This window comes from Periplaneta americana, chromosome 2 (genome assembly GCF_040183065.1).
Source record: "Periplaneta americana isolate PAMFEO1 chromosome 2, P.americana_PAMFEO1_priV1, whole genome shotgun sequence".
Classification (NCBI taxonomy): Eukaryota; Metazoa; Arthropoda; class Insecta; order Blattodea; family Blattidae; genus Periplaneta; species Periplaneta americana.
The window spans coordinates 125,381,505-125,409,479 of record NC_091118.1 but is presented as its reverse complement, the minus strand read 5'-3'; the positions used below and the strand labels follow the sequence as shown (position 1 = coordinate 125,409,479).

Below are 27,975 nucleotides of genomic sequence, written 5' to 3'. Positions count from 1 at the left end.
AGTACAGCTTAATTGTACTAGAAACATACCGCTCTACCGCACGCATGACATCCAATTGCTCTGAAGACAAGCGACTGACTAACCCAAGCACCCCTTGGCGTGACTAAATGGACTCGCCTGACCCAGGCGCACATTGCCGGCGACGGTCAGGACTTAATAATCGTACTGTACACCCCCACCATCGCCGGGATTTGAACTCGGATCCACAGTCGTCGTAAGCCAGCGCTCTGTCGACTGAGCGAGGAGGGCTGTGTTGATACTATAGCGCATTACTACTGATTACAATAAAACATTGGAAACCAGTAACAAATCCCGTATTTCTGGAAGGGAAATGCATGTTCACTTTCCCTTTGAGATTCGAACGTGGGTTAGCAAGCTTGTTAACTAGAAATGTTACGGTTCTGCTGTGTTATCTCCGTTGCATTTGAAAGCGGATATAGACACTGAGAATATTATACGGCCTGTTGGGGTAGAAATGAAACATTTTGAGTTCATCTAGGCGTGTGATGTCGCTCTTCCGCCACGCTCATGATTTAATTACATGTGTTTACATATACGAGGCTTAGAAGTTAAATGAACAGGGATGTGTGAGGCATTGCCCTCAGGGAAGTCTGAAAAGTCACGTCGTCGTATGGGACCCAACTTATTTGAGTCAAACATTAGCGCAATTACATTTAACACTTACGTGAGGGCACAGAAATCCTGAAGTAGCGAGAGATGTATCCTTAACAATTGAACTTCTACCATTGGGGATTTCTTAATAGTTCTATAGCGATAGCCAGGTTTCTGTATCAGACTTTTGTTTAATAAATAGCAGATTTTTTTTATACAGCAGAGTTATAAATCAACGTGATCGCTTAACAAAATCGTGCACAATATGTCACATTATTGTTCCAGTGCGGTAAAATTTTACAATGCCAACTAAAACGTATTGACATATACAGTGGGTCCCAAATTGATGTATACACATTTTGAAATACTATTTCTCAGCAACGAGATGAGACAGAAATACGATTTTTGAGGTTTTGTATACCTTAACCACAGAACTTTCTAATGCAGCTCAACTAATGGGATTAATGATTAATCAAGAGAAAACTAAGTATATGGTAATGCCTACCGCCAAAACTAGAAACATTCCTCAAAACTATCAGTAGGAGATATGGCGTTTGAAGTAGTTAAACAATTTAAATACTTGGGCGCCATAATCGATTACAATTGCGATATGAGCGTAACTGTTAAGGACAGAATACTGGCAGGTAACAGAGCGTACTTTGTGAATGTTGAATTGCTTAGTACTCGGCTAATTACTAGAACAACCAAACTAAACATATACCACACTTTAGTTCTACCGGTAATAACATATGGATCTGAGACCTGGACACTAACTAAAGTAGAAGAAGATCTCCTACGATGTTTCGAGAGAAAAATCCTAAGAAAAATATACAGACCAGTATATGAAAACAACGAATGGCGGATACGTTATAATGAAGAAATCAATCAACTGATTGGAGCACAAGATATTATTAAATTTATAAAATCCCAGAGGTTGAGATGGCTGGGACACATACAAATAAGGGACGAAAACAGAATTTCCAAAAGAATGTTACAAGAGAAAGTCCACAACAGAAGAAAGAAAGGAAGACCTAAGAAGAGATGGCTGAATGGGGTCATCAAAGACCTAGAAATAATGGGAGTGAGGGGTTGGAAAAGAAGACTGAAGATAGGACAGAATGGAGAACTGTTGTACGAGCGGCCAAAACCCACCTAGGGCTGTAGTGCCAGATGATGATGATGATGATGATGATGATGATGATGATGAAGCCCGCACATTTTTAAAATAGCCCCCTTCCGCCACAGTGCACTCCCAACAACGCCGTGCAACAGCGACATACCAATTGGATTGTTGCTAATGGAATATCCTTACAGGCTTATTCAATCTGAACTCTCAGTTTCTACAGTGTTTGTGGTTTTGTGGCATACACTGTGTCCTTTAGAGCTCCCCATAGGTAGAAGTCTGGAGAGGTTAAATACGGAAATCGAGTCGGGAACTCCGCAGCACTTCCTCTTCATTCTATCCATCTCTGGGTCGACCACATTTAGTGCGTGAACAAGTCTCAGAATGTAAGGCTTCCATTTTTGAGCTCGCAAAATTCGATGAACACTGGATTTGCCTTTACCAATCTCACGAGAACATTGCCTCATTGATTTCTTTTGGGTTTGTGCAAAAGCCTGCATGACTGCATCAACACTCTCGTTATCGGTGGAACTTCTCTTTCTTCCGCATCACCCTTTCAACACATCTTGCACCGTTCCGTCGACTTCAAATGTGTCTCGGATTCTTGTTATGATTAAGCTTTTAGATGGGTGTGTTCCAAATTTAACCCTCCAACGTCGTTGAACCTCAACAACATTCTCCACTTTCAAAAAAAACATTTCAGTATCCACTTACGTTCATCGAACGATAATTGCACCGCCATGTTTGTTTATAAAACAGATGAACATGTTTCCATGCTTTCCACCGCCTTCTGAATCATAAACCGCAAAAATAGTATTTCTATCTCATTTCAAAGAGTGTATACGTCAATTTGTGACACTCTGTATTATGACGGCGTAATTGTATTATGAAATTAATATTATGAAACGATTTTTCGTAATATAACTAATACATCATTGCTGTTATAGCAACTCATTCTTTACAAACACATCATCGCAGTTTAATATTTTCTCTCTTTATTAGTATCGTTTTGGGAGTTCTCGACACTTTTAAGAAAAGTAGCCATTGCGAACACTGTTCCTAATGAAAAATGTTCGAACTACATGAGATCTGTGTTGACTGTGTTTGTAATGTCTGTGTAAGTGAATCTCGTGGCTTCAACTTGTGTTTTACTTTCACAGAAGACAATAAACATTAAATATGAGTTAAGGTTGATCCACAATAAACCAGGAACGGAAACGACAACGAGCACGAGAACGGGAATATTGTTAAAATAGATGTATTTAAATGTGAGCATTCACAATTATCGAGAAGCTTGCTGGAGACCGGGAACGGGAATGTGAAAGTTAATTGTGAATGCTCACATTTAAATACACTTATTTAACAATATTTCCGTTCTCGCTGTCGTTTCCATTCTCGGTTTATTGTGGACCAGCCTTAACACTTTCCTTTTCGGTCATGAAATATAATATACCATTTTTAGTTTATTGGTTTTTACTGTCTCATTCAGGATATTTAGGCGAGATAATCAAAAGGTTCAATTTTGAAACCTCTACAACAGTACATACAGTACATGTTTGTGCAACATTCTTGATGAAGAAAAACCAGTTTCTGGATGCTGTCTGACCGTCTCTCAATTTTGCACAGAATTTACCCTTACATTATGTAGCCATTTTCCTCTTAATCGCTGTATACGTATCAATTCATGATTTTTTCAATTGTACTTCAATAATAGGGAAATAATACTTCATAATCAGCATCTCTGATTATAAAGAGACATCATTTTATTTTACTAACATTTTTAATATTAACCTGTCTATACTTTTAGAGGACCGGAAACACCGCTTGCTCCCCCCTCCACGACTGGAGTTCGATGATACTGGCGTAAAACACAAATCACTCTACTAGGTATAGGAGGGAAGAAAAGTAGTTCATCCATTTACGTAAACTAGGAAATATCGCGATTTTGAGTTTCATAATTTTCATTAGGTTTTTCTTCAATCAAAGTACAGTATTGTATTAAGAATAAGTGTTTTTACTCACGAAGTGAGTTATCCATGCGAACGTATTCATTATGCAATGTATATTATACTGTCTACAGCACATTAGCGTACAATATAGAGAATGAAGTTAAATTGAAAAATAATCATAATATGAATATTTAAACACAATTTTGAAAATGGTGGCCGTTCATTTCGATACAGGCTTCAGTTCTTTTGTGCATATTATCGCACTATAGACTATTGTATCTAATTCCAATTGCCAGTTTCGTCCTTCGTACTAGTAACTCATGTTGAAATAATTCTGTACCTACTCTACGTACTGTAAATTTAATCTTCACTTCTGCCCGACCGGAAAATATAAAATTACTCAGACATGCTATCTACTGTCCGTCCAAGTGGTTATGCCGCAGGATTGTAGAAAGGGAGGAAATCACGTGACAGTTAATTACTTAACGAGGCCCTTTTATTTAAGTTAAATTAAACAGCTGTATAATATTACGTAAACGTCCAATTCCTAAGAGAAATTAATGTTTTCAAAAAAAAGCGCTAAGACAGCACAGCCACTAGTCTTTACAGAGGGGCGAGCAGAAGCAGGTGGGGGAAATCGGGATGCGACGTAGGTAAACGGACAGTACCTGTGCGAAAATATGATTCAATATTGAAAGCTCTTTCGTCACTGGAAAACGCGAACATATTTCAGGAACGTACTATACTCAGTAACTCAGTACTGCTTACTATCTGCGGTCTTGGTTCTGTGTGGAGTTGGAACTTCATTAGTAGAAGGGGTGGGAGTGAAGTACATTCAAAAACTCAGGTACAATAAAAATTGAAGTAAAAATAAAATGATGTCCCTGTATAATGGGCTTTGGTAATGTAGAATTAACGAAGTTAGTCTTTTTGAATGTTACAGAATCCACACCAATACATATTAAAATAATAATAATAATAATAATAATAATAATAATAATAATAATAATAATAATAATAATAATAATAATAATAATAATTTAAGCCTTAGATTTCTAGTGGGGCAAGGCCTCCTACTTGGACAGAAGTGGTTCGAGTCTTGATCATCAGAAGAGCCGACCTGATGGTATATATTAAATTACATTCCTAGTTTTCTTGTCCACTGGTTGTTGCTGCCACTCAAAGTTGGTTGACTGCGTCCTTCCACCGTGTTCTTTGGCGTCCTATTCTGGTCCACAGTCCTAGCTGCAACTTGAACTCGTCCCCCCATCTGGTTCTCGGTCGTCCACGGTTTCTCCAGCCAATTCTTGGATCCCACAGTGCCGCCGTGTGTGCCCATGTGGTAGGTTGCATTCGTACCACGTGTCCTCCCCAACGCCATTACATCCTATTAGCGAGTGTGACCACATCCTCTATGTCGCTTCGTCGTCATACTTCTTCGTTTCCGACTCTGTCCTTCAGGCTTATTCTGAGTATTTTTCTTTCCATTCTTCTTTGAGATCACCATAATTTTAATGCCTGTTTCTTGGTGAGTGACCAGGATTGCTCCCCATACAGAAGTACAGGTGCAATGCAGCTGTTGAAGATCTGCCTCTTCTGCAATTTCTGGCTCTTGTCCATTAGGATGAAGGACAGACTCCAAAACGTTTTCCATACTGATGCTATTGATCTATCGATTTCTTTATCCTGAAATTTTATTACGAAAATATCATGAAAAATGTTAAGTGTACAGATCAAATGTATCCAAATAATCTTCCTCCAGAGGAGTTACATATAGATTTACTCGCTGCATAATGCATCGATGTGTATAGAAGGCTTCTTAATATCCAGATATTATGTAAAACAAGTACGAATATGTAGTCACTGTTTAAGTTTTTCTTCGTTGCTTCTGTTTGTTTTATATTCCTGGGATAAGGGTTGGAATAGAAGAGTAAATTAGTAAGAAATTTCTGAAATTGCGAAAAAGTTTTGTCAGATCGCTTTCCAAATAATTTAACAAATCTGTAATTTTTATTTAACATGATGCTCAATGCAATTATTTGCTTCTTACTTAAGATAGATTGAATGATCAATACTTCTTGAATGCAACCCAAATGTTATATTTAACTACTATTCTCCAGATTTTTATTTGAAAACCAATCATTTGAAATATTTTCTTAACAATCTATTGTTACCGGATCTTTATTACTTTTCAATAAATGCATTGATAAAATACGAATCAGTAAATTTCAGTAACTTCTGAAACTATAGTCGACTGTAAGGTGTTATAAAAATTTAATTATTTTAATATTTCTAACTTTCAATATTTATTCTCACTTTTGTAAACAATACATCTGACATTATCACAACTATTCTAATAAATTTATTATGTAATATAATATGTATGCAATATTAAAGCACCATCATGCATAAAAAAGACACCGGAAATAACTATATTTTATTGTGTTGCTATTTTTAATACAAATTTAATACCTTCTTCTTTTTATTTCAGGTGAGTACCTACCTTTGTCTTCAGTACATGATATTGCGTAAGTATGAAATGCTGTAGCAATAGTGTCTTTGTTTCCACTCTATTTCTCTAATACTATATCACCATAAAATCTGAAATTTGAAGTGTATATACCGACTACGCTACCGAGGCCGATACGGTTCTCTTATGCAGATTTTTAAATAGTATAGAATCCACTATCACTGCTATCTAACAACCTATCTACATACAAACCGCGAGAAATACCCCACATGGTAGACCATCGATTCGGCGTCATGCGAAAATATGAGCCCAACTTTTTGGTTTGGAGATGGTGGTAAAGAATTTAGTAGAGAAAGTCATTTTGAAACATTCATTTAAAACAATGACTGATTGCATCTAATAGCTGGATAAACTTGTATTCTTGATTACAGTCGCGCTCAAACCTCCTGACGTTTGCAGGTGTGTCTGCTTATCGGCGATAGCCAATAGCGGCATGCTGCGTTGCAACATACGCAGACCCGCCGCATAGTCGCCGCTTAGAAATCTCAAAATCAAATAACAAGTTCGCTGGGAAAATTGGTATGTTGTTGGGACCCTGCATGTATATATGATGAATGTTTAATGTTTTCTGAACACATAGAAATAAAAATCACATTTCTACTCCCAGTGGTTCCAGTTTTATGGGTTAATACGGTAAAACCCCGATAAGATGCTGTTCAAGGGACCGCGTGTAAACCTCGTATTAACCGGGACCGCGTATTAGACGGGTATACTAATTTCGACTTATATACAATATCTATTATTATGTTTCTTTATTGAAATACATGATTCATGAAAGGTAATACAGTATTACTCCATTATGTAATTACTGTACTGTACGTTAAAGACATTTACGATATGTACTGTACTCAACTCTTTCGAAAAAAGTAATTTATAATTATTTGTCGTGTGCGTGTTTCCAAGTCCTCATGTTTATCACCTTCACTTTCCTGCGCTTACATCCTTCCGACGTCGCAGCTGCAAAGATTAAGTCGCGATTTTTTATTATTGTCTTTAATGTGGATGATGGGATTTCTAATGAATCAGAGAGTTGTTTCTGATTAATAGTACTGTTTTCATCGTAATTTCGTATGATTTCCAATTTTTCCGTCACAGTAGCTTCTGCCTAATTCCTTTTGTGCTGACTTCCAGCAATGAAGTAGTGGACGATGTTTATACAGCTGCGATGCGATAAGGAATGTTTATCATATGTAAGAATTTTGAGAACCACAAACTTACAGCTTCAAACAAAGGGTCTCTTCAGAATATAAACAGAGTTATCTGTTTTTGAGAGAAGAGAAGAGAAGAGAGACTACTAAATTGAAATGTCAGTTCGATTTCTGATGGTGTTGTGTGCAGTTGGCTCTGTTTAAAGTACGGTATATGAAAGTGTAATGTAATATCTTTTTCATGTGTTGGCAATTTGGCATTCTCAAAACTATTAATATGTCTCTTAGTGAGCCCAGTACAAGTGGGAATGGTGGATCCAGTGAATATGGCAGTAAAATTCGGAAAATGGTGTTTAGTGTTTATATTTTCTTTAGGAAATATTCTTCTGAAGAAATGCGTAAAAATCTTAACTTTTCAAAATGTCAAACACTGACTGCCGAGGCTTGTTCTTTAAGTGTCTCTACAGTGCCCCGTGTATGCAGAGAAGTTAAAAGAGCGCAAACACAGGGTGCCGATAAATTGTTCCATTCTCCTAGAAAGCATAGGCCTATAAATGTTCCTAAAATAGTTACAAATCTAGACGACTTGCAAAAAGACGTTGTACGACGTACAATTTTTTACTTTTACAATAACGGAAAATTTCTGACAGCTGACAAACTAACCGTAGGGCTACTGCTTAGAAAAAAAATTACTCAGGTTCAGTTTCTTCCACTAAAAGATTATTGAATCGGTTGGGATTCCGCTACAGGAAAACCAATGATGGGCGAAAATATCTAATGGAAGGGAATAATATTGTTGCCGCAAGACTGATGTTTCTGCGCTAAATGCACATGATCAGATAGATCATCAGGTGACATAGATTTTTCCTTGATGAAACGTGGGTCAACAAAAATCATTCTCTGAAATATGTTTGGCAAGACTCAAATAGAAATGGAGGTCTTAAAGTGCTTTTAGGAAAGGGAGGTAGACTTATTGTTTGCCATGTAGGATCAGCTGAAACAGGTTTCGTTTCAGGTGGTAAATGAGTTTTCAGATCAAAGAAAACCAGTGATTGTCACAGAGAAATGACGGCACAATCATTTCGCGATTGGTTTTTAACAGATTTCTAAATCATCTAGATTCTAAAGCAAGGGAGTATAATTAGAATAGACAATGCTCCATACCATTCCGTTGGCATTAATAGAACACCAAATACCTCCTCTAAAAAAGATGAAATCAGTGAATGGGTGAAAAGTAAAGGTGTTAGTTTTTCTCCCTCAGAAACTAAGTCAGAACGTTTGGAAAAAGTGTTGCCTTTAAAGCAGTGAAAAAGTATGAACTTTATCAGCTGGCCAATGAAATGGGGCATGAAATGATGACTCCCACCTTATCATTGCCAGTATAATGCAATAGAACTAATTTGGAGCCAGATGAAAAGGGAGGTTGCTAGAAACAACAGAACTTTCAAAATGTGGGATGTGGAAGGACTTGTAAATAAGGAACTTGATAATGTTACAATTGAGGACTGGGTAAAATGCGTGAAACACGCGGTGAAATTACAAGAGGAACATTTCGTTAAAGAGTTTGGCCGGGATAACATTTTAGAACCAGTGGCCATTAATTTACAAGAAGACAGTGACACAGATGACAGTGAAACAGATGGTGAGGGGGCTGACGACGACGATGTTGGCTCACTATTAGCTCTGCCACTGGAGTAGAAATTTTCAGCACAAAAGGTACGTTTTATTAATTCATCATTTTCCTTAAACGGAACACAGGCATATAATAACCGCCATTTTTGTAAGAATGTGCTCTGACAGCATGGACATAATGCTATTTAGGACCATGTCAATTCAATCAATTCATTTGTACAGAAAATTACTATTTAAAATTAATCCTATTATTCAATTTATTTGATCATACTGCGCCTTTATGTCATTCGACAACTTTATTACTTACTTACTTACCTACTTACTTACTTACTTACTTACTTACTTACTTACTTACTTACTTACTTACTTACTGGCTTTTAAGGAACCAGGAGGTTCATTGCCGCCCTCACATAAGCCCGCCATTGATCCTCATCCTGAGCAAGATTAATCCAGTCTCTACCATCATATCCTACCTCCCTCAAATCCATTTTAATATTATCTTCCCATCTACGTCTCGGCCTCCCCAAAGGTCTTTTTCCCGCCGGCCTCCCAACTAACACTCTATATGCATTTCTGGATTCGCCCATACGTGCTACATGCCCTACCCATCTCAAACGTCTGGATTTAATGTTCCTGATTATGTCAGGTGAGGAATACAATGCGTGCAGCTCTGCGTTGTCGACAACTTTATTAACCCTAATAAAAGTAAAACATACAAAAGTGATATAAATTCAGCGATTTACGTCTGACTCAACTAATTTTTCTATATTTTGTGACTTTTAATTTCATTCATTGCAATTTGGAGATAATAACAATTATTATTATTATTATTATTATTATTATTATTATTATTATTATTATTATTATTATTATTAAGTCTTCTGGATCTTCCTATCAAACCAACCTCGGGTAAAGGGTCGCGCTCCACAGTTTTAAAAGTACTGCCGCTGAGTGACAGAGACGGAGAGAGTAGTTGTGACAACGTCGCGCTCGCATGTTACTGGCTTTCACGAAACGTCAGGAGGTTTGAGCGCGACTGTAGTCAAATGGTTCTGCTAGTAAATACTGTATAGTCCTAATGAAATAGCCTATACCCCTGAAATTATTTTCCTTTCTCCTGAAACGGGTGTTATAGATTTGTTAGTTGCACCCTTATTCCTGGGAGTTGTTTAGTCAACTGTCCGAAGGCAGGTTTGAAGCTCATAAGTAACACCAATAAGCCATCACTCATGAAGCAACTAGGCCAGGAGATAATGGGGTAGTAGCCCAGTTCCTTTTTCCCTCCATTGCATACATCGCCGATTAGCTACATGTTCCACTAATCACACTTCAGATGCATGCAAACAATTATTCTTCACTGACACATGTCGTCAAGTGAGATGTACTACCTCATCATATAGTAGATATAGGTACATATCAGCCAGAACCTCAATCAGGAGGTCTTCATAGTCTCCTTAAAATATTAATTTAGAAATCTTCTCACTATTCGTGAGTTGCCACAAGGGACAAAGAGTACTTCACCATATAAATGTTTACAAGTTCAGTGAACCATTAATTTTTGTTGTGACAATGAAATTCCTACAAGTACATAGCTGCAAATACATGTTGTGATTGGTGGAAATATACCTAGTTTTAGACAGGCAAGTGTTACAAAAAAGTAAAGAATGCTAATGAACTTGGTTTCATTTCGAATATAGGTATGCTGCAGGAGAGCAATTTTATTGATCCTTTCAATGCAGCTAAAGTTACAATCGGAATAATAGATGTAGATATTCCAAGCCTCTTAAACACATCTTTCATGAAGAGAGTAGCGGTACCTCTTGCTCCAACCAGAAGTCCGATTACTTCAAGCTCTTCTAGCTGGTACTTTTGGAGGCAATGTGGAATGGTAGGATTGTAGATATTCTTTTTTTCCTTATCCACTTCTACTGGCTGTTCCTCATTCGTTTCTAAACGCATAGTAGGATCAATTATGGATCCAGATCTTGTCGATTCCTTGAAAGTATTATATCTATGCGCCTTGTACTGTGTTAAAAAAATTTAACTCTATTACTGCTCTTTGAAATTTTACTTTGTTGTGATAACTTGATAAGATGTCCTCTGGATAGATAATTCTAATATGTTACAGTAATACTTGCAGGAAAATATCTCCAGTGCTTGGGAAAAGTGACATAAGTCTGTTTCCACAAACCTCTTTTGATAATTTGACAACTTACGGAAAATCTGCTGGCTTGGAAAAAAATACAGAAGTGTTTCTCCCATTACAATAATTCATACAGAAAAAAATCAAATCGACATAAACCAGTGTAAGTTGTCAATAAATTGTCAAAAACGTTTTGTGGAAACTGACTTATGTCACTTTTCCCAAGCACTGCAGATATGTAACTGTATGTACGAAGAAACAAGTTCGCCGTTGTTACTCTACAGCAGCCGTGGCGAAGAAGAGTTCGTGCGCCGACCCACTGTGTAACCTGCAACGTGCATAGCACCTGTGGAGGGAGGCGGAAACCTGAAGGGGAAGTAAAGCACTTTGTCTGACTCAGTAACGGAGTTTCATTTTCCTTATGTCCAGCATTTAAATATAATTTCATACAGTACAAGGCTAAAAACTAATGTTTCTTACGTACAACGAAAAGAGAAATGTACAAGAAAACATAGGCCACATTATCATGACCTGAAATTAATTGTCTTCAGAATGTCTCTGCGACAGAGTTTCAAAATCAGTAATTATGTCATTTACTGCCAGACGTAGTTGGTCACGAAGGTGTTTGCCTGTCAGTCGTGATCTACATTTGGTTTTCACTATTTTCATTATTGAAAATAATTTTTCACAAACGTAAGTTGTAGCGAACATGGCTTCAACAGAGCAAGCGAAAGAACGAAGCTTCGGATACTTATTTTTTGACAAAGATTTGAAAAGTTCAACATCTGTCAAGTCCTTACATCTAGCTTTCATTGCAACATCACATTGTAAATCTGTGAGTTCAAATTGAAGATCTAACCGCATCATTCGTACATCTGCTGAAAAAGGGTCGACGTACAGAGATATGTCATGCTCTAAATTTCTTAAATCATGAAATCTGTGTTCACAAAATTCTTGTTTAAGAATGTTCAGCATCTCAGTGTAATTATGTAATTTATGAGGAGCAATATTTGGAAGAGACTGTAAGCATGGAAAATACTGGAGCTGGGACTCGTTTAAGTGTTCCATCAAGAGCTTCAGCTTTCTTATGAAGCCTGAAGTGTGCTGTGCATTGCAACAACATTTTTCTGGCGACCTCGAAGTCTCACATTTAAGTTGTTCAAATGCTCGCAAATGTCACACAAATAAGCCAAATCACAAATCCAGGTTTCGTCGCTTAGTTCTTGTATTTCCATGCCCTAAAAACAATTATACAATTATCAGAAAGTAAATAAATAAATCGACAAATAGTAAAATTTAGCGACAATAAATTATGGAAGTTTACTGAAATTACCTGCTCTCGCTTAAATGTTGCTACTACTTCACGGAGGTCAAAGAAACGTCGTAACATCGACCCTTTGCTAAGCCACCTAACATCGCAGAAATACTTTAGATCTTCCGTGGATTCTCCAAGGTCTTTAAGCAGTTGTCTGAACTGTCTATGCTTCAACGCACTACCTTTTATTTTATTTATTATCTTTACAACAATATATAGAAGTGATTTCGACGACACTGACTTGGCGCAAAGTGCCTCTTGATGTAAAATACAGTGACTTGCATGAACTTTATTCAGTATATTTCTTTCAACAAGAAAAGTTTTCAATCTTCCAAGAAAGCCCTTACAACTCTTCGCAATTTCCCAAGCTACCAAATAACTAGCGTGGTTCCTTTTCTGTGCCATGCTTTGTGTATTACTAGTAGTCTGGGGTTCATTTCTTTCAATTCCAGCAGTCTATTTGCTCGGTCTAGATCTGTTAACGAAATAAAGAGTATGACTATTCATCCGCAAATAAAGACTGATAATTATTCCGATAACAATAATAACAATAGTAATAATAGTAATAGGCATATAATAATAATAATAATAATAATAATAATAATAATAATAATAACAATAACAATAACAACAATTACCTTTCAATGTTTCATAATGTGGGTGACATGTAGTATAATGCCGTTTTATGTTATACAACCGTTTTCCTTGTAATACTTGCGAACAAATCATACATTTAATATTCTCACCACATTGGCAGCAAAAAAAATGCGTCCTCCCATCCTACTTGAAACTTTCGTTTTTGTAGATGTTCAGTACATGTATTGGAGAGAGACATTGCGACGATACGCCACTCGCAGATCAGAGGCAAATACAAATGGAACGGAGTTTGACTCCAGTGAGTGAGAGGGTGGGGGTTGTGGGAGGTAGAAATGCACAGCTATCACTGCGAGCCACAATGTGCTCGTGAGTGGCATTTTCGCCGCGGCTGCTCTACAGATAGTGTACGCGCGTCCCAAACCAGGAGTCCGTAGTTCTATCTCCGGTGTGGGCGGGATTTAATACTTTTTCTGTTGCTCTTGATGTTATTCCCTTATTCTTTGACGCTTCACAAAGACCTACGTGATACCGAATTCAAAATCAGGGATAGGCCTATCCACAAAGTGAATGTGTCTAAAGCTTTGTCAAGGAAAGTACTGATTTCTGACAGCTGTGTAACGTCTATTTTTGAACTCACTTTTACACTCGCTATCCTCATGGATCAGTCAATAAAAAATGAGTTCGTCACTCGCTTCTCCGGTGCTACAAGGCAAGTGAGGACGGCGCTGATGTGTAGATCTTATTCCATTTGCCATCGATAAACATTTATTTACGCGCTTATCAGTAACGAACACAGCCAGCTTGGATGGCGCAAGCGGTAGAGGCACGACATGTCTTTATTGCTTGGCCTGAACGGCTGTGGGTTCGAGTCCCGCCTCGGGAATGGGTGTTGTGTTCGTACTAGTTCAAGGAAATCAGAAAAACAGAAATAAGATAAACAGAAAAAAAGAAACTTAGAAAAAAAAGTGGTCAGATAGATGACATTATATTAAAAAAAAAAACGCAAAATCTCTGCTTACCTTCTACCTCCAGAGCGAGAAAGGGGTGTATGCTGCTGGCTGGAGCGCTGAACTGTGGTCCTGCACCTTCTATAAGCTTCGCTAGAAATGTCAGAAATCGATTCTTTCCTTGTGCATTAGCTTGTAAATCGATATGAAAGCAGAAGGTGAAACATACAATGGATTAAATAATAATTAGAAGGAATAGCGGAAAAATTAGTGCGTAGTTCAGGCGATAACTACGTTTTCGTGATGAACTGGAACTCTCCTGGGATGTGGGTTCCATTCCCATTTGGGTTGATTACTTGGTTGGGTTTATTCGAAGTTTTTCCCATTATTGTAAGGAGAATGTCAGGTAATGTCATGGAGAATTCTCCGTCTCATCTGCTATCGTCAATTTCATAGACACTAAATAATTTAGTAGTTGATAGATGCTACATAAGACTAAAAACTAGAAAATATCACGCTCAAATTATTTATAAATAAATAACTTTAGCATGATCTGTTCTGTTATGAATGTTCTAGCAATAGTTAATTTGTCTCAAGTGCGCGTTATTTGTTGTATAACTGAACGAAGTGGTAAATGAAACTAATTATAATAAAAAGTTAGCGATAGCTATTCGAGAGACAATAACTGTTTTAATTATGAATTCTGTTATGTAGTTATTTATCCGCATCCAACTTCATTAAAAACAGTAACGTGGTACATCCATGCTTTTTGACCTTTACGAGGGATCGAAATGAGAGGTGAATCTTTTCAAGTTTTGTAGTCTCATATGAAGAGGGTAAAACGACTGAATAAATTCAGTATCGTGTTCATGTCGGAGGAAAATGTTTTGTTTAATTGCGTGATATTTAGAAAATACCCTCTAATGTGGCAGGCAGTCTTTTTCACAGTACTTTCAGTGCAGTAGATTTTTCATTATAGGTCAGAGTTAAAATCGCGGCAAATTAAAGTGGAATTTCGTGTTACAAAAGATTTGAGGAAGTACTCGTATTTCTCGTTATACTTTTGTTTTTCCTTAATTTCAATAATCTGTACTACTTGTATCACAACTTCCCACGTTGAGGGAAATGAACTGAAATTACATATGCAAACACTATTCCATTCTTCGGAACACAATCCGTCCTCCTAATGTCATCACTCATCAGTGAGTTACGCTGATGTTTGGTAGAAATGAATACTACTGCATAATAATAATAATAATAATAATAATAATAATAATAATAATAATAATAATAATAATAATAATAATAATTTACTTCTTTATGTACTTATATTTAATGTGCAGTACAACAGCCAGTGGCCAATTACAGTTCTGCACAAAGAATATAACAATAAAAGTACAAAGAAATAATTAAAATAATGGCAATTAAATAAAATGATATTACAAAGATACCTTATACAAGATGACGAGAATATTTTAATACAACGACAATAATGACATTGAATGGACGGAATAAAATGGATGACTAAACTACATAGAATAATGACAATTAAAAGTAATTGTAATTGAAAATGAAAGGATGGAATCATGTAAATTAATAAACAACAAAATTATATAAAAGGTAACGAGAATAATATTAAAATACATATTTAATCAAAAGACATAAATGAAACTGATATAAAACTCCAAAGTATATACTGCACATTAAATGGATCCAAGTTAATAATAATAATAATAATAATAATAATAATAATAATCATAATAATAATAATAATAATAATACTTGATTGCCAGAACAAAGGTACATATTGATTTTTTTTATAAATAATTTCTCGGATTATGACTGCTGACGCAATCTTTTGATTCTCAAAGCCCACTCTTCACTATTATGCGACCGAGACAGGAATAGAATCGGTGAGTTCGGGAATTACGACCTTCGTACACTAGCATTCCTGCCGTCAGCCCTACCACTCGCTACAGTAGCGCCGTCAGTCCATGCTATTCCGAGCTTGTTTGAGTAATATTTTAGGTCATTAGACTAAATTTCTTCTTTCAATCCTCGATATTGCACAGATCAAATGATGTTTTCTTGCTGGAACCTTACCGATCTCACTCGCCTTTCTCGTCTCACGTTGCTTTTTTATTTAGCTGAACTTTTCTTATGTCTTCGCCTGATAGTAATTCTAGTCACGTACATACATACATACATACATACATACATACATACATACATACATACATAACTATAATGGTCGAGGGTATAGATCGAACAACAGACTCAAGCATCACAACAGTCGCAGAGGGAATACACAACTTATTAAATGTCTACAAATTAATTTAAAACACAAAAGAGTTTCTACTAGCAATCTTATGCACATAATGGAGATAATAACGTGGACATTGCATTTATCCAGGAACCGTACACACTGCAGAACAAAGCGGCAGGAATCACCAGGAAATACAGAATCTTCTCACAAGGAGAAAACCGAATAAGAGCGGCCGTACGTCTTGCAAATGAACGAATAGATGGGGTGCTACTAAATCAGCTATCTGACGAAGATGTGGCAGTTGTAGAAATATTATATAACGATTACAAATTCTACGCAGTTAGCATGTATATGGACATTACAACAGATATCAACAACGACTTCGCAAAATTGGACAAAATATTAGAAGATATGAAAGATGTTGGAATAATATTTTCCATAGACAGTAACTCCAGGGTCAGCGGTATGGCACGACAATAATACTAACATAAGAGGCAGACAAGTTGAAGACTATTTGAGCTCAAAACAATTATATGTAATGAATGAAGTTAGTGAATTCACCACATTTGAGAGCAACACAGGAAAGAGCAATATTGATCTTACAATAACAAATGACAAACTAGTATCCAAAGTGAATGAATGGAAGTGTGGAGAAGAAGAAAGTTGCTCAGACCATCGATTTATTACTTTGAATATAAGCAATCATAAATATTATAATGAGGAAACCTTTCAAGGTACAAAATACATGATAAAAGATGGCCAATTCGAGGATTTCAGTAATAAGATACAAAGAGAATTTTCAAAACGAATACAAAATAAAGTAGATATTAACACAACCGAAGACCTTGACGAGGAACTAAGCAGAATCGCCAACGAAGAAACCAATACAGAAAAACTAGTACGGGAGTATGAAGAATTCATCACAACAGTATGCAGAATGTGTTTCAGAACATCAAATTCAGCACGAAAATTAACCCATAGGAAAACAATTCCATGGTGGACAGACGAGCTAACGATTCTGCGGAAGAAAACAAATTCAACGAGAAGGCGATATCAGAAAACCAAATACAACCAAGAGTTAAGAGAAGAAGGAAGGTATCAATATCTGGAAGCCAAAAGGGAGTATGAGAGAACAATGACTAAGGAAAAAATAAATTCCTGGAAACGGTATTGTAGTCTAACACCATCAAGCAACCCATGGAACGAGGTTTATCGCATAGCATCCGGGAAAACGAGAAAACCCATACCGTTGACAACTCTGAAAAAACCAGATGGCTCTCTTACATCCAGTCTAAAAGAAACATTACAACACATGATAGACTACTTCGTACCAGAAGATGAAGAAGCAGCTGATAACAACTACCATAAACAAGTAAGACAGGCAAACAGAATATCATTAAAAACACAAGATGATGTCGACTTCTCACAACAAGAAATCAGGCGAATTATTGAAAAAAATGGACCCGAATAAATCACCAGGAGATGACTGCATAACTAGCAAGGTTTTACTTCAAGTAGCCAAAATTTTACCGAGATATGTGACAGCCATTTACAATAATTGCCTCAGACAAGCTTACTTTCCTGAACAATGGAAGAAAGCAAGATTACTTCCTATTATAAAGCCAGGTAAAGACGCCAGCATCGAGGTCACAAAATTTAGACCGATAAGCCTCTTAAATACAAGTGGGAAAGTGCTCGAAAAACTACTAATAGACAGAATAATGCATCATATCCAAACCAAAAACTTGATGAATAGCAAGCAGTTTGGCTTCACCCCACAACGAAGTACTGTGGACGCTGTAATGGCACTAAAAGATTGTGTAGAAGAAAGTCTAAGGCAAAACCAGTACTTGGTGCTTGTTAGTCTTGACATCCAGGGTGCCTTCGATTCAGCTTGGTGGCCGAGTATCAAGCAAGCTTTGAGGAAATTCCATTGTCCACGTAACTTGTACAAACTTACAGATAATTATTTCAGCCAAAGAGCAGCAATATTAGCGGCAAACAACATCAAACTCGAGAAGAAAGTAAGTAAAGGCTGCCCTCAAGGATCGTGCTGCGGACCGGGATTCTGGAATATACAGTACGACTCATTACTCAGCCTAGAGTACACAGCAAACACAAAGGTTATAGCATTCGCAGATGACCTCATCGTGATAACAAAGGGGAAAACGATTCTGGAAGCTGAAAATTATGCCAATCTTGAAATGAAAAAGATAGCAGCATGGGCTATAAAGAACAAAACCAAATTTAATGAGCAGAAGTCGAAGACGATGCTAATAACACGAAGGAAACGAAGGGAACAAAAAGATATACACATCTTTCTCAACAACAAGGAACTACAACAAACCGACAAGATTAAATATCTAGGAATTATCATCGACAGGAGATTTAGATTCAACGAACATATTAAATATGTAACAGAAAGATGCACAAGCCTGATTAATGCCCTTTCCAAAACCGCTAAGATAAATTGGGGTCTTAAACACACAGCATTAAGAACCATATATAAAGGTGCAATCCTGACCTTGTTATCGTATGGGGCTCCTGTTTGGATAGATGCCTAGGAGAGGAATTACAACGTCAAAAAACTGAACCAAGTGCAGAGGCTAACAAACATACGTATTGCAAAGGCATTTCGCACCACCTCATATGAAGCATTATGCGTTGTTACTGGACTCACTCCCATTTTGTTCAAGATAGAAGAAATAGTAAACTTGTACTTTGCAAAAACAAGACATAAGTACGATGGTCTAAATCTTGACTACATAATACAGCACAAGAACTGGACACACCCTGCAGAACTCATCGACATAAAAGAAACAGAACAAAATACAGAATATACGTATGAAATATACACGGATGGCAGTAAAAGTAAACGTGGAGTTGGAGCAGGAGTAGCAATATTTCAGAGTAATGAACTAATCCAACAACTAAGATTCAGATTAGACAATAAATGTTCAAATAACCAAGCTGAACAACTTGCTATCATGAAAACGTTAGACAATATAAAACGAGTAAGAACAATAGGTGAAAGACCATTAGACGAAAGACGAATAGCCATGTACACTGATAGTAAAATTACTCTGGACTCTCTAAGGAATGGAAGCAACAACAACAACGTAATTGAAGGCATCCAAACGAATCTACGGCTGGTGGAGAACGACAGATGGCTAGTGGACTTCGGATGGGTCAAGGCTCATGTGGGGAACAACAGTAACGAACTGGCAGATCGTCTAGCGAAGCAGGCAGCGAGTGACGTCGATCTACAGATCTGTTACGACAAGGTCCCGATGAGTGAAGTAAGGAACCAGCTAGCGGTCATATCCAAAGGAAAATGGGAAAGTGAATGGTCAACCACTTCCAAAGGTACTCTAACCAAGGCGTTCTTCCCTAGTGTCCAAGATAGATTGAAGTTGAAGATAGAAGTAACTCCTAACTTGACGACTCTGTTGACCGGGCATGGAAGACTCAACGCATATTTTCATCGATTTAAAATCAAGAATAATGCGACATGTGTCTGTGGGGATGGGGATCAGACAGTGGATCATATCATTTATGACTGTACGACATTAGGAAAGGAAAGAAGAACACTAATCCAGTCTATACATAAATGTGGTGGGAAGTGGCCTGTGGACAAGACAAAATTAGTGAAAAGTTATGTAAAATATTTTATCAAGTTTGCAAATAGTATAGACTTTGAACAACTACAGTAGGCTGGCTAGTATATAAGGATAAGTTATTTTGGAAGATAGGTTAAAAGTCAGAATTAAGTGGTGAGTCAAAAATAGGTTACTTACATTCTGTAAAAAAGCTATAATATTATAGGGTATAATTTATCTGAAAATAGGCTCATAAAGAGATAGTAAATATGTAAATACTGTAAATATTTAAATGCTAGAATATGTAAATAGATTCTTGTACTCCATAGGTTAGAAATAGGAAAATAAGTTATATTAAGAAGTACCAATATTATCTTGGCAGTTACACATAGTAAATGAACTACACTAGTCCATATTTAATCTAGAATGGCAACATAATAATATAATATAATGTAAATGGATTATGTACTTGAAGGTAAACCTAGGCATGTAGTATTACTTTCAATTTGTAATGGAACATGCTGCTCAAAAAAAGGTATACATACATACATACATACATACATACATACATACATACATACATACATACATACATACATACATACATACATACATACATACATACATACATACATACATACATACATACATACATACATACATACATACATACATACATACATACATACATGTTCTGCCCATGGGCAGATCTTTCACTCCAAACCCAGCATTCTCCAATCTTTCCTACTTTCTGTCTTCCTCTTAGTCTTCGCATATGATCCACAATATCTTAATGTCGTCTATCATCTGATATCTTCTTCTGCTCCGAACTCTTCTCCCGTTCACCATTCCTTTCGGTGCATCCTTCAGTAAGCAGTTTCTTCTCAGCCAGTGATCCAACCAATTCCTTTTTCTCTTTCTGATCAGTTTAAACATTATTCTTTCTTCTCCCACTCTTTCCAACACAACTTCATTTTCTTATTCTGTCTGTCCACTTCACACGCTCCCATTTTTCTCCATATCCAAATTTCAAATACTTCTATTCGTTTCTCTTCATTTTGTCATCAAGCCATAAAATTTCATATCGTATCCATATTGTTCCATTTTTGGAGATCTAACATTTCACATAGAGTCTAACCGTCCTTATGCCTAGGGGTTAAAGGGTTCTCCTTTGCACCACAGATAGAGTTCGACAAGCTCTATTCATCCCACAATCAGCAGCTTTCTTCCCACTGAACATTCGTCCGGGTTATGGCGGCGAGAATGTTCGCCATAACCATGTCATTCTAGAGTCCGTGTCTGGAATGTATAGTCCTTACCGACACATTTTGATGGAGATGGAGAGAAAGATCGGCAGGCAAGCGCCTTAACCGACTGAGCTATGCCGGTGGCTTGTGCATATTAGAAGTGAATACAATTCCTAAATGAAATAATTATAAGACTACGTATCCACCATTAGCTATACCAATAGCAGCATCACGTATCTTTTCTTAGATCATAATTTTTTTTTTGTCAAGTTGAGTATAATCCTAGATCATATATGTAAAAGATAGATCATCGCTATGTTAAAATCGTTTGCACTTTGAAGAGAACAACCGCCAGGATCGCCACCCGTCCGCCGTAAACGAACACGAGATGGCAGTACAGTCGCTAATGAAATTCAAATGGGAATTATGACGTGACTCCTTATGTAACAACTAGATGCAGCGTAGTAAACCTGACAAATGTTGTTAACGTCAAAGCCTATAAGGCCGACCTATCTGGGGTATATGATCTAGGATATAATCTACAAATATGTGGAGTAAATACAGAATTTTTCAATATAGAACAAACATCTTTGAGCCATGATACGTTATAAGAAAAAAGAGAGAAAAGAGGAATAAAATTTATATGTCGAATCTGCAGAAAAGACCTGAGATTTCACGAAGATGCAATCTTCCCCCTTTGAGTTTTGAGAGTGTGGGAGATTTCCCGAACCCGCGTCGTATAAGAGCACCCATCTCGGTTTGAATGTGGTATATAAGACCGTCCTATAAAACGTATAACCGTCCTCGATAGTTTGCAATTTTCAGTCAATGTTCCTTTTCTCTTATTTTTCATTTTTTCCCATCTTTGTACTCTATCAACAGTTGTTGCTTTAGTCGTATAAAGCAATGCGACTTTTTATAGCTGTGATATTGTACATGGAAACTGAAGCTGAATGTATAATAGATGTATTATATTCAAACTAAAAAACATTCCGCGTTGTCGCTACTAGCGTTACCGTGTTTATGATTACATCTTAATTTATCACATTTCAATCAGACATTAATGGAAGCACATGTATCGTAATAGAAAATACAATTCTTAGCATGAATTCCTTATAAATTAGCCTACTTTATAAGTTTACTGTCATTCATTTGCGATTGCGGTATCTAAAGAAACCTTTCGCAGAATTAAAGATCACAGATAAGATTAGTTAACCCTCCTGCTATCAAAATCATACATCAATTGTAGTTCAGAATTTGGAATATAAACAATTTATGTAGTATTGATTATAGCGTTACAAAAATGTAAAAATATGAAATAATCACCTTACTTTTAAAAACATAGAATGGTTCAAAAGTTCTCTTCCAGTTTGTTGAAAACGTGCACAAAAATTAATGAACTGTAGATATGTTACTGATGAGTAGACCTCGGATTTTAGGTAAAAACCTATTTTGTTCCCTCATGATATATACAAAATAAAAGTTGTATATATAAGAATTATGGAAATATATGTTCGAAAATGGTGGTCCTATACAACCTAAAAATATCTAATTCCACGTTAGAAACTATTTTTACCTAATTACATTTTCCAATTTCTACAGTTGGTAATATGGAAACGCTGTGTAATTCTGTATGCCAGTCGAGCCTTGACAACAATCGCAGCATAGTTCGTCTCCTCTGTTCATTACAGTGTGAAATTTCAGAGCGAAGACATTGGGCCAAGTGAATAAAAACTAGTTATTGCTTAATCTAGCAAATTTTAAGTTCATACTACCGATTCTGTGAATAAAGTAAAGTTTATTCTTAAACTTATAAGCTATAACTAGAGCTGAATATTACTGAACAAAGTTTATACTAAGGCACGCAGATAAAACTTAAATTTTCCAGCAAGTGCTCTAAAAAGTGTGAATAAAACTCAGTTAAAACTATTTAACTACAAGTTTAGTCTTACGAATTTTCAAGTGTGCCTCTCACCAGACTTAACATCAGTTTGTGAGGCTACATAATACAGAATGGCTGCTTTCATGAATATTCGGAGTCCTAAATTATACAGAGAACGTAAGTCAATGCACACAGTAGACTACCATGGTCTATTCAGATCGAAGAAGAGAACGTTGAATGGCTGGCTGAGTATTTTCTGGGTGATACTTCTGAAACAAGAGGAGGTGCTTTAAGTCAAAAACAGCGAATGGAAACATATCTACGATTCCTAAGTGATCCAGGTTTCCAATCAGGGATCGCACAACACATAGTGGATCGCACAACGGTGTCAGGAAAGATCTTGAAAAACATGAAGAAAAAGCACAGTGGACTGAACGATATGACTTTCCTAATGCAATAGGAGCCATAGATTCAACGCATATTCAAATTCCTCAACCACGAAATAATGGTGACGAATATGTGAATCGGAAAGGTTTTTGCAGCTTAAATGTACAGTGTACTTGTAATGCGAAAGAGGAAATTACTAGTATCGACGTGCAATGGTCGGGATCAATCCACGACAATAGAGTACTAAGGAGATCTGTTATTTATCGGGTGATGAATCAAGGCAACAGTGATGTTCTGTTAGTGGATATGGAATTATGCCTTGGCTGCTTACTCCTTATGCAAATCCACGCACTTCAGAAGAAACAATTTATAATAATCTGCTGAAAAAAACGAGTCATCATAGAAAGGTGTTTTGGACAATTAAAGCGAAGATTCCCTATTCTCAATTTAATACGTGTGAAACTAGATAGAGTGCCGTCTGTGGTTATCAGCTGTGCAGTGCTTCATAACATTGCTAAGTACTTAAATGGTCCACTGGAAGAAGAGGTAGGCGAAGATGATCAATATGAACATGAACATGAAGAGGAAGAGGAAGTGGAAGTGGAAAATGACGATGAGGATGAAGCAAGAATGCGACGCCGAGAAATGTTAAGAAGGGAGGAGATAAAGGATATTAATTTAAGAAACAACGTGTAAATTATTTTCACAATGAAACACAATTTATTTGAAGAAGTTTACATGCAAAACTGAGGGTTACAAACATTGCATTGCATAATTTATTGGGTTAATTTCTCCACCCTCTTCATTGTTAGATTGCAAACGTTTAAGTATAAGTTCCTCTTTCTGTAGTTGCAGGCTAGTTAATTTCAGCTGCTCTAACAATACAAGTCTTTGAAGTTCAGAAGTTGTCAAATCATTTGTCTCAGTTGTCTGTGGCAATGCTGATTCATTCTCTTTAATGGTCTGGGTAGTGATAATGATGATGATGATGATGATGATGGTTCACTCAAGTTTAAATCTTCAGAAGTACCTGAAGACAAAGCTCCTGTAACAATAATAAAAAAATATGTGATATAGCCTATTAGGTGCCAATAATGCTCAAATATAAATATAGGTAAATGTAATAATATTAATAACAGAGCTGTAATTGTTATCATTATTGCAGTGTAATACCTATGTTAGTCAATGTAAAAAGTCGTTAATTATAATGATTTTATTGTTATTATTATTATTATTATTATTATTATTATTATTATTATTATTATTATTATTATTACTAGTAATAAAATGTATGAATAAAATGTATACCTATTGTTAACAATAATTAAAAAAAAAATTAATATTATTAAAATATTACTAATATTGTATTATGAATATACATCACAAAATAATTATAATATTATTAATAAAAATTTATTATTATGAATGATATGAATCAGAGTAAAATTTTATTAACAATACAGTATAGCAGAAATACTAATAGGAGGTTATAATTACCTGCTATTTTGTTGAAAACGAGATTTTCATCAGATGACAGCAAGTCCAGTAATATATTTTTTTTCCCAGTCCTTTAGAACCACTTTCTTATTTCCTGTAGCATTTTTATCCGTCTTCTTTTTCAATTTGGTCTTCATATTTTGTATCTTCTTCTTAAGTTGCTTTTCTGTGATGTCTTTATTAACATTTTTTAAGAATTCATTCCTCAATACAGACACTGATCTTTCTTTTTCATCTCTAATTTTTGGCAGTTGAGACTTGCTAAAAAGTATCTTGTGTTCTGCCAACAACATGACAAATTTCAATTGTGAATCATTATTTGACTCTTGAATTGTTTCTGACCCTGACTCCGACCCTGACTCCGACCCTGACATCCTGCAGCACTGTTCGTTTGCTTGTAAACTACTGCCTTACATTCCCTCAACAACAATACTTTAGGCCTAATACTTGTTAATAAAATCAGACGTGTATTTAACACTGCCGTAATTAAACCAATTTATACAGATTCTTTTGCAGGTGTTCAGTTCAGCACCAGCTAAAGCTTTAAATTTTCCAGCATTAACTTAGAAGTCTAATTTCAGTTTTATTCACACTTTTTCAAGCTAAAGCTAGTGCTTTATCTTAAAACTTGATAGCTAGAGCCATTATTAAAACTTAACACTTAAAGTTGTAACTTGATATTTATTCACCTTTAGTGGAAAGTAAAACATGCCGAAAGTACCGAGTAGCAGGTGATTTCTCCTTCAATATTGAACATGTGATATGAAATGAAGCCACTCACAGCAAAATTGTATTCCGAGTTGGAAGCCTAGCGTGACGTCCGATGTCGAAATGAGTCCTGAGTGGCGATCACAGACTCTTCATTTTTCAAAAATGTCTCTGTGATGAAAGCACTTTGTACACCAGATCAACACCATGTTCTCAACTGAAACTGCATTCTCTCCCTGACCCAACAGTCGTGGTCCCCCTCACTCTATCCCTCCCCTCGCTGCGTATCAATAGTTTGAAATCCATCCGTTCTTTCTGACGCACCCTGTATAATATGTTGTTTACTCAGTTAAGTGTACCCTATCGCCCCTTTCCGCCTCCAGGATTATTTCATTTCCACCAGATATATGAATTTATTAATCTTGATAAAAGAAGCTCATGATCAACAATCACTGAAACTTTTCAAACAAAGATATTTAAAATATTGTCACCTTGTTCCATGGAATTACAGAACTACTATGGTCATCCAAATAGTTTGTAATCCACACTAGTTTAGCCTCGGAAAGTCCTCGGTGCTGTAGCAAGGATTAGAGATTGGAACAAACACAGCGAACAGAAATATATTTAAAATTTTCAGATGGGAATTAATGTTAATCCCTTGAGAATTGTACACCGTCCTTAAAAGTTATTGTTAAATAGTTTTTGTGACTGCAGTATACGAGCTTCGTAAAATCTGTGTGTGTAATCTAGGGAGCAGTACAATAAAACTGCAGAAGCTATATTTTACTTCAAAGCTATTAAAGCCCAGAATGATTCATGAAGACAATTTGCTGGAACATTTCTAGTAAGAGACAAAAGGAAGACTATCTCTGCAGAGTTACACCACAAGACGGGACGTGCTGTGCTTAGCTATCGGCTCAGTTCAGATTCCGACAAGAGTTAATAAGTTTACCTCCCTCAAATGGGACATTTGGGTGCCGAGACAAGAGCTTCTGAAGTGCTGGAGATCTCTAAACGTTGTACAGTCATCACACAAACGTAATTACTATCTCTCATAAGCATAACTTAAATTCAGGAACTTGACTTTATCAATATTGTTCATTATGATATAATCTCTTGTTGTGCTCCATAACTACACATTTGCTGATTAGTATTATTATATCCACGGTGCAATTCGAAAGAGAAATAACTCAAAATTTAAAATTTAGAGACAATTGCATTTTAAAGATTCATGTTGCTATGAAAAATTCAATGAACATCATTTTAATTTGAAACTTATATGGCCAGTCCAAGAAATGTTTAATTTGGCTCAACTAATGTTAAATTAACAGCCTGTTTATTTTTAACTTTTCGTTAATGTATTTTCCATTTCTTCAACATAATTTTGTTTAAAACAACCAACACTTAACTATAACAGTCGTTAACACTATTTTAACTACTCAGTAGCAGTTGGTAATGATTTTGCACATGTAAGGCAATTTTTTATTGGCTGAAATTATTGTTTAAGTTCTGTATTGTAGAGTAAGTCATGAAACATGTATAAAATCATAACTTAGTACAGTAGGCCATGATCGATAAAGAAGAAGAGAAACGAAAGTTGTAGCTTACTACTATAATAATCAGTGGCGCTACAGCCCGTGAAGGGTCTAGACCGACCAGCCGGCTGCTGGCCTAACGCCCAGATGCTGAAGCAGAGATGGACGATCATCCAACCAGAATGGAGGTATCGTGTGGTTAGCACGATGATCCCCCCAGCCATTATAGCTGGTATTCGCAACCGAATTTCGCTACCTATCGTAGCTCCCCAAGTGCATCACGATGCTGGGTGGACACCGGTCCCATACACTGGCCGAAATTTCATGAGAAAAATTTCCCCCCCCCCATGAGGAATCGAACCAGCGCGCATTCCATAACGCGAGTCCTAGGCGGGATGCCTTAGACCGCGACGCCACGGCGAGGGGGACAGGTTACTACTATCGAATAATAATATTATTACAGAGTGAGGTTATAGTAAGTCCTAATGCTAACATATGACTTCTCAACGAAGCAATTTCTGCTGAAACCTTTTTAATATAATACTCACTGTGTATTTTCAAACACTTTTGGCATTGGCTATAGTTAGTTGAAAAGAGCCAGTATCATAGAATCAAGAGTAAATAGTAGATGCTGAATTGGAGTAAGTGGTTCATTTCTGTTTATAGGATTTTCAAATCTGGTTTAAATTACTTGTACAATTTTGAGGCCTACTTGTTTTGAAAATCTATAATTATTGTCACCAATTGAGTATCATGCATAGTATGTAAATCATCATTCCTAGTTACCTTGCCACGTTGAGATCCCGCATTTTCTAAATATTCAATATATAATAGCAGAGTATCAAAATAAGCAGTCGA

General features: G+C 36.4%; 1 protein-coding gene and 1 pseudogene across 1 annotated transcript in view; one reads left to right on the top strand and one right to left on the bottom strand.

Moving 5' to 3' along the window:
* Positions 1-5,338, bottom strand: part of LOC138695361 (NADH-ubiquinone oxidoreductase chain 5-like) — a 163,715-nt pseudogene extending 158,377 nt beyond the window's left edge.
* The window catches only part of LOC138694561 (uncharacterized), a 613,293-nt gene that overhangs the window by 229,851 nt on the left and 355,467 nt on the right, over positions 1-27,975 (top strand). The window lies entirely within an intron of this gene.